Here is a 9,219-nt window from a genome sequence, read left to right as displayed (position 1 = left end):
ATCACAGCGGTTCCTTTTCCCCACCCAGACTCATACCACATAAGCCGACACTCTGATACCTCATGCACCACAAATGCATTTCCTTGAGGTTAACTAACAACCACCCAACCCACACCACCCCTACCCAAGGGCTGAGGACTCTTTCTGGAGGCTCTTTCCCCCTTCCTCTCCAGTTCCCCAGACCACTCCTCATAATGCTGGCCCCCTGAAGTCTCAGAGTCCAGTCATTTTCAGTACAGTGAATTCCATCACGGTGTTGGGGATTGACCCCACCAGGATTGGCACATTTAGTGGAGGAGGCAGCATCTGGCTTTGTCCACTCCCTGAAGTGAGCCTTTTTGAAGTCCTTGAGCAGTCCCTCACCCTACTAGACTTCCAAGTCCAGCCAATTCCAGATCAGGACCTCAGACATGTGTCTCCCTCCAGTGCCACTCCATTTCTCCCTGGCAGAGGTGTCTATGGCATGATTCTATGATTTGGCATTTGCTAAGCACCTACTCTGTCCTGGATACAAAAAGCAGTAAGAGCCCTGCTTCATGCTTCGGAGCTTTCACTCTAGAGATAGTGCAAACACATTACACATTAATAGATAACACAAGATGATAAGTGAAAGATGGGCAAACAGAGAGGCAGGTGAATTCTGGTTATGGGTTGAAAATGGTACTAGTCCACCTGCATGTACCACATCAGAATGATAGTATTTTGAATGATGTTGTTCCTACTATTATTAGCATCCCATCCTGGGCTGGGGACAGGAGCCCATCCCTGATAATTATCCACCCCTTCTCATTCCTAGTCCCAATTTGTTGTGACCCTATTGCTCTGAGCAATAGATGTCTCTTCCTTCCTTCCTTCCTTCCTTCCTTCCTTCCTTCCTTCCTTCCCTTCTTTATTTCTGTCTTTTTCTTTTTTGTGCTGGTTCTTCTTCTGAGAGTATTCTCCCCCTCTTCTCTTTGTCTTTGGAAATCTTTCAAGAACCAATCTAAATCCTCACATCTTCTGTAATGGGTTCCCTGGTAATGCCTGACCAAGAAAATCTTCCAGAGGCTTTATTGCTTGCTGCACATGTAATTTGTTATTGTGCACATTTTAATGTGAGATTGTAAACATTTCAAGCATGAGGCTATGTCTCATATATATCCTATTTCTTTTCAGTGAATGCAATGGTTCATTATGCATATTAGTTATTAGGTATTGAAAAATCCTTGTCATCAACATTTGTAAAAACACTTTACAGAATGCTTTCCATATATTATGTCCTGAGTCAATTAATTTCACATGACTACAAACTCAGGCCATGACAAAATCAGAGACTTAAAGTGAGGTGGATTGCCTACATCACACTGTGGACACTTCAACTACATTTCCCGAATACTATGATATTTTTATTTAGATTGTACCAAAAAATTCAATTTGGAGTCAGTGTTCAGGGACTTCTTATTTCAGAACTCATATTTGCCTTTTTTTCCTAGGAATAGATACTAAGAGATCTTCTGTCCCTAGAGTTTTCCTCCTGGTACAACTGTAGCCAAACCACCATAATCCTGACTTGTACCCATGGCTACAAGTAACATCATGAGGACAAACCACTGGGTCTAAATTCTTGGTTTCCATTTCAGTAGAGGAAATTGTCACTAGCAAAGGATAGGCTTAGTGTAACCTATTCATCATCAAAAGGCTCAGTCCCTTATGTTCTCCTTTTCTCCCATCCAAAGGAGAGAAGTAGAGGAGAATTTTCTGGTATTTAAAGAACAGAAATAAAACTGTGCTCAAAGTTATCCATACTCTTCATAAAATAAATTTTTAAAAATATAAAATAAAATATAAAATAAATCTATACATACATAAAACCTTAAGATGTAGAGTCTTCTTAAGTCTCAAAGAAAATCTAAACCAAATTCAACCAAAGATTTTACAGGATGACTTCTGGAACGACAGTATGAAGAACTCCATCTCCCCAACAAAATAGCTAAAACTGTTGACAATTACTTTAAAAAAAACTTTTAAAGTTTCTATAAATTGTTCTATGGCAAATTAAGAAAACATTTATTCAAGAAAATCTACTAAATGTCAGTAACAACTAAAAGCCAACATTTCTTGTAACATCTCTAGCTCTATGTTGCAGAGGCTAAATCCCAAGATGGGGCAGCCAAGACACAGGGCTCCCTTCTTCTACCCAGCTCCCACTGAAGAGGCAGGCAGTGATCCTACCTCAGTTGCAACAGACCTAGAATCCTGGAACCCTTATCACCTTTGCCTCACTTCACTTTTAGGATAGAAAATCCATGGTGAAGAGGCAATTTAAGAAGACTAGAGGTTGCCATCCCAGTACAATGCCCTGCTCATACAACAGGATGTCTCTCCAAGAGAAGCAGACAAAACTGTCCCCAAACTCAGCTCCAGAGCAGTGGCTCAGAGATTTTGACCAGCAGAAGGGGTAAACCAAAAGATAAAAAGCTTTGAGGTTCTTGCCAAAGGAGCTTCCTTTATTCAGAACAGAGTTTGGGAGAAGTTCAAACCTAAAACCACTCTGGAAAATAAGGGAGATTTTATTAAGAAAAGTTGCTTATCCATGGCAGCAATACGTTGAATCACAGCAGGACAGCTAGTTTACCAGAGAGAATCAAGGAAAGCAAAGCCCTTCTGGGTTCAGAACAAACCTCAAAGATCCCCTCAAAAACTACCTGCAAAGGGCACTGGACCTAATTGGATCTGACCAATTAAGAGATTTGAGAGTTCAGAAATAAACCCATCAATGCCTGGTCAATTGATTTTTGACAATGTGTCAAGACATTTCACTGAGGAAGCCATAGGCTTTTCGACAAATGGTGCTGGGAAACTATATATCCACATGTAAAAGAATGAAGTTGTTCCCTACCTACAGTATTTAAAAAAAAAAATAACTCAGAATGGATCCAAACCTAACTGATGGGCTTAAAAATATAAAACTCTTCATGTATGAAAAAATCTTCATGACCTTGTAGGGAAACATAACCTCTGTTTTCATGACAATCTAATCTGAGGTAGATATTTATAGCACCTGACAGTAGGAGGTATCCAGTATAAGCGAGGAGAGACAACCCCTGACCCATTTCGAACTGGAATATTACATTCCTCAGAAATATAAAATCCTCCTGTCTGAGAATTCCTACTTAGAAAACATGGTGGTCATGTGTCACTTTGGCCAGCAATCAACTCCATACATGTTAGTATGCTAGTTGACTTTTTGGAAGGGATCGCCCAACCCGTGTAGTGTTTGAGCTTTCTTGTTAATGACATCAAAGGAATATACATCCCTCTTCTAGCTTTCTGAAATAGCCAAGGAGCAGATACATGCTGAAGATCAGCCATATGGATGAATCCTCATGAGACTTTGAATCTTGAATGATTAACTAAAGACACAGGGACATCTAGAGGTCATATTAATCACAGCAGTTGTGATGGGTTCTTACTATCTGCTCCACCAGACACTTGTGTTTTTTCATGAATTAAAATATAAATTTGAGGTATTGGCCACTTATCCAGTTTATAATAAGACTATCAAGACTATATCAAGTTTATCAACAAATGAAATCTTGCCATCTGCAAAAACATGGATGATCTAGAAGGTATTATGCTAAGTGAAATAAGTCAGACAGAGGAAGACAAATACCATATAGTTTCATTAATAAGTATAATCTAAAAAACAAAACAGGGGCGCCTGAGTGACTCAGTCGGTTAAGAGTCCGACTTCAGCTCAGGTCACGATCTCGCGGCCGGTGAGTTCAAGCCCCGCCTCGGGCTCTGGGCTGATGGCTCAGAACCTGGAGCCTGCTTCTGATTCTGTGTCTCCCTCTCTCTCTGCCCCTCCCCCGTTCATGCTCTGTCTCTCTCTGTCTCAAAAATAAATAAAACGTTAAAAAAAAAACAAAACAAACAAAAACAGAAACAGATTCGTAAATACAGAGAACAAACTGGTGGTTGTCACAAGGGAGGGGGGTAGAAAACAGGCAAAATAGGTGAAGGGGATTAAGAAAGTACAAACTTTTAGTTATAAAATAAATAAGACAGGGATGAAAAGTACAGCATAGGGAGTATAGTCAATAATATTGTGATAACATTGTATGGTGATGGTGGTAAGCACACTTTTCTTGGTAAGCATTATGTAATGTATAGAATTGTCAGATCACTATGTTGTACATCTGAAACTAATATAGTATGTCAACTATATTTCAATAATAAAAAAGACTATCAAGGCAAAATAAACCCAAAGTAAAATTAATAATAATTAAATATCATGTGAAATTTTTAATTAAAAACATTTTGATAAAAAAATCAAGACTATTTTACAAAACATAGATATGAAATATTTGACTCTAAAAAACTCAGGGAGAGAAAAGAAAGAAGTGACAGATTTTTTTAATTCCCTGATTCCTTTAATAGGCATTTTTAATTTTTACAATCTTTGCCGCGTGCTATATGGATGTTTCTAGTTAGAATTAACCAAGATTAATGGGCTATTTGTAAAAAGTTCATGTACACTTTTCTAAACAATTTTTTTTGACTGAAGGAGAAAGAAATTCAAAGGTGAGTTGGGGCAATGTCATACAGGGGGAAGGAGGAGGAGACCAATGGAGGGATGGACTATGCATATGTCCCTGCCTTGTCCCAAGGACTAAGCTGCACCCTGAAGAAAGCCCAAGTCCAAGTTCAGGGACAGCTTCATAGGAGTTGTCTGGGAAATGGTGTCAGAGTATGAGGCAGAGCTTTTCATAAAACAGACATGGTGAACTTCTCTGAAAGCAAAGATATAGAGGACAGCTGTATCAACAAAATTGCCTAAAGTCAGTGTCCTTTAAGTGGAGATGGTAAAATGGGCATTCACAAAGTGTGACTAGAGTCCATGCTCCACACCACTCAGAATTCTGAAAATGTCCCACCTAAGAGCCAAGTCAGAGTGATAGAACTCTTTGCTGAGCAAGAAAAAAGAGTCCCCTTTTGGAGGAACTTTGCAGATAGTTTTTGAACAGATATATATTATCATCATACATCATGTATTATATATGATATACAAATAATATATAATTATCTCACAGAATTATATATATAATAAATATTTGATATGTAAATATACAATAAATACATATAAATATATAATAAGTATATATATGTGTGTGTATGTATTTGTGTGTGTGTGTATATATATATACATATACATGTATATATGTATATATGTATATATATATAGTAACCTAACTGCTGGAAACAAATAAGAAATTTTCTATGATTAAGAATTCAGGACACTGTCCTCTTAATTCTTCCCCAGGGAGGAGTCTGCCAGATGTCTCCCTGATTTCGGGGATAGGAAGTAGGACCCAAGTCTTACCCAGGAAATGGCAAGGAAATGAAATCAGCTGTGTCACCTAAGCAAGTTCCTCTACAAGTGTGAGTCAAATAATGTACATTAGTGCAGTTTCCTGTGACCAAATGTCCATCACAGTGGAAAGAACAATTGGTCCTGAGCCATTTCATCCTTTGTTTAAGAGAAGATTCTGGAATCAGGTGTGACCTTGCTGCCATAGGAGAGGCATCATTCACATCACAGATAAAGGAAAGGAGGAGTCAGAGACTGGAATCTGCTAAGTAATTGCATCTAATATCAGAAGAAAATTGCACCCCATGTAGACTGTGCCCCTTCCCCCAGTGTCCAAGCAGCAATCAGAAATGCATTTTGAAGACTAGAAGAAACAACAAACATCAGGAAGGAAATGGAGAGGCTCCCTTCTCCTGCTGTGATCACCCAGCCCACAGGACTGACAAATGTGCCATTAAACCAAGTTTGGCATTGTGACTATTTCTTACACTGAATATTTTAATTTCTAAACTGAGACTGGGTTTGTGCTTCAAAATAAATTATTTCATTTACTTGGAAAGAGCTGTAAAGTCACTAGGCCTTCCAAGGTCTTTAGGAATTAGAAGATCACCCCATTGAATAAAATTTTAAAGATAGTAGCATAATATTAAAAATTTCTATTTTTATTACATCCCATAAGCTATGTTTGCTCAATCTGATGGTTATAGTCAGATTGTTTAACATCCACCTGCTTGAGGAAGTGCTTAGGTGACCAGATAAGGCTTTACAAAAGGATGATATTTGAGGTGGGCCTTCAAGGGGGAATAGAATTTAATGAGGATGTAAAATGTTCTGGATACTGAGCTACAGATGGTAAACTCTACTGCTTCCCAGATAAAAGACATCAAGATGTACAAGTCTGAGTTATCTCTAGATAAGAGTCAATTGTTGAGTGTGGGAAAAGCATGAGTTTTCTTGGAGCACCATGAAGGGCAAACCTTGGAAATTAAGTTGGAAACACTTTCTGTTGGGTCTTAAATGCAGGACTTAAGAAGCATGTGCATTATTCTGTAGAGACCCCTGCTTCTCAGAAATGAAGTGGCAAGCTCACATATGTGGCACAAAGGGTATGTTTGGGGGAAAAAATGTGTAGAGGATTTAATGGAGCCAGAAGAGGAAGAAAGGTTTGCTGGGAGGTGAGTACAAGAGCAATTTTTAGTCCCAAATGTTCTGGGTGTAAATGTATTACAGAAGTGGTGGGTAGGAAACATGTATTTTCAAAATATGTCTATTTTTTTCTTTTTTAATTTTATTAATTTGATTTTTTCTTCTTCTGTGTGTGTGTGTGTGTGTGTGTGTGTGTGTGTGTGGTGGGAGAGGAAGGATGTTTGGTGGGGTAGGTCAAGAGCACCAGAATGAGTACATGGAGGGAGGACAACATGGGGTTGGGGCCCTGAAAGTGACCAGAAGCTCAAGCATTTATGTTTACAAAAAGGTAACCTAACTGCTGGGAAACAAAGGGAATAAGAAATTTTCTATGATTAAGAATTCAGGACACTGTCCTCTTAATTCTTCCCCAAAGACTTGTAACCAGAGACTTGGTTACAGCAATCTGCTTCAGAGCCCAGACAACATGGTACAAAACAGAGTGGGAAGCCTTTGTCTTTCATGCTACACCTCCATTTACCCCAGTTTAGGCCAGATTGCCCTCTGGCCATGAGGTTCCAAGGCCACTACCAGCAGAGGACAGGGTGGAGGAGAACAATGATAATCCAGGAAAGAAATAGTCCTTTCAGAACAACATGCTGAGCAGATTCCTGATTTTATTGTTTTACATCAGCCAGAGAGCACTGTGGAATAAGGTACAACATGAGTTACTTTGACATGGGGATGAGATCCAAGGCCAACAGATGGGGGAGTAGGAGACGGTTGATTTCTAAACCCCACAGATGTCATCTTGTCTTTGCAAGTTCAGAGTCTTCTCTGGGACCTCTCAGACTTTGAGGCCTAGGAGGAGAAAGATGATGTTCTCAGCAGTTCGTTGCTTCCAAGTCTGCTCTTCTTGGCTCAGGCAGGGTCCATGTCAGCAGCAGCCTCCAGATGACTGACCGCTGCTCCCTCCACAGCAGCTGGAGCCCCTCGAGGGCTGGCTGCAGCATCCAGAGCCCCCTGAGGGCTGGCTGCAGCAGTCAGAGTTCTGGTGCCTGTGGCAGTGGGACCTGCGTCGCCTGTGGTGGCTCAGACAGCAACCACCACCCCCAGAGCTACAGCAGCCACCACCCCCAGAGCTACAACAGCCCCCGCCCCCAGAGCTGAAGCCACAGCAGCCCCCAGAACTGACATTGCAGCAGGAAGAGACTGGGGGACACTTGGGGGGGCACTTGGGGGCAGGACACTTGGGGGGACACTTGGGAGGGGGCTGGCACTGTTGCTGGTTCTGCTGGCAGGACATCTCGGCAGGAGGGGTCAGGAGCTGAGGAAGAGTCACACAGTCAGACCCAGGACACAGAGCCCCCCACCCCACCCCTTCCTGTTCTCAGTATCATTTCTAGAGCCTTTATTTTTAACAGTTTAAATGGAGTTGTTGATAATTCAACACTGGAATTTTCATTATTTCTAGTGGTTAGGCAAATGCTCTCACACTGCCTCCCTTGAGTCATAATTTCTGTTTGAGGTAGGCAGGGATTATTCTGTATTTCACAAAAAAAGGAAACAGAGGCAAAAACCAGTAAGAAGAAAATCTATGATTAATTATCTGATAAGTGAAGGTGGTAATTTCTCCCATCTTGTCAACCAGAAGTCTCAAATTGTCCAGCCTGGAAACCAGATCAGAATGTAAATATTGTCTTGAAGAAAGGAATTAAGGATCATAACTTTATCGAAGGTTTTGTTCTGTAAGGAATTGGACATGCTGATAGAAATGGTCTGGGAGGCTGACTGGTCTCACTGGCTCACTTTCTTACTGAGATAGCTAAAGAATGGTATGTTTGTGGAGGTGGGAGATTCAAACTTGGACACCCCAGCTCCAATCTGATGCTCTGGCATTTCCAGCACACCCAAGGCTTCTCACTATATCTTGGCACAGTGAGTCTCAGCTTGGTGTGTCTGACTTCTTAAACAGACCCCAATTTCATCTCAGATCCATAGGTATGTAGGTTTTAGAACTGCCCCAAATATCCTCTGATTAGCCCTTTCTCTGTCAGTTGAGAACTATTATTCCCAGCTGAACTTTGCAAAGAGTCACAGTTTAAGATTTTACTCTGAAAGGTGACATCCTCTTGTGAAAGCAATTCTAGTGGAGCCTGATGGCCAGCACTTTCATTCTCTCTGACCTGACAGCCCTCGCAGCTAGAGCTCAGTTTGGTATAACACAAAGACACTGCCATCCACTCTTCTATCCAGCACTCAGTAGACGCACTTCCCCATGCATGTCCTCCTTCAGTCTTCCTGAGTCTTCTCTCCCCTTTTCCACATGGCCTCCAATCCCCAAGGCCTTTTCTCACCTGCCCCTGCAGCTCTGGTCTAAGTTCCCTCCCAGGGGACACTTACCGTGTGCAAGCAGCACTGGTCTGTCAGCACCTCAGGAGAGGAGTATACGAAGGTGCTCTGAGGCCAAGGCCCTTTTATCCTGGCTTTGAGCTCTGCCCCTAAGCTGTGAGACAGGACCTGGGCATGAGGGGACCTCCTCCTGCCACCCACATTGTCCTGTCACCTGTGACCAGGTGGTGACTGGCAGTTAGTCCCAGTTAGCAATAGGGTTGCTTAGAAAAAGGATCAAGGGAGAAAAACTGCAATCATCCCCCACCTGACTCTCCCATTGTCCCAGCAGGATACCTGCCTGGCTCAGTTTTGGAGCTTGAGTTCTATTTTCTTGCCTCCCAAATCTT

At 41.4% G+C, this 9,219-nt stretch overlaps 1 long non-coding RNA gene across 1 annotated transcript; it reads right to left on the bottom strand.

The window, feature by feature from the left end:
- Positions 1-7,138: 7,138 nt before the first annotated feature.
- LOC123596704 lies at positions 7,139-8,971 on the bottom strand. The gene is made up of 2 exons (XR_006711815.1): positions 8,882-8,971; positions 7,139-7,805 (listed from the first exon to the last, which is right to left on the bottom strand). It is a non-coding gene; the product is annotated as an uncharacterized LOC123596704 (long non-coding RNA).
- Positions 8,972-9,219: the final 248 nt, after the last annotated feature.

This window comes from Leopardus geoffroyi, chromosome C1 (assembly GCF_018350155.1).
Source record: "Leopardus geoffroyi isolate Oge1 chromosome C1, O.geoffroyi_Oge1_pat1.0, whole genome shotgun sequence".
Classification (NCBI taxonomy): Eukaryota; Metazoa; Chordata; class Mammalia; order Carnivora; family Felidae; genus Leopardus; species Leopardus geoffroyi.
The sequence above is the reverse complement of the archived record's forward strand: the minus strand, read 5'-3'. Positions and strand labels throughout refer to the sequence as shown.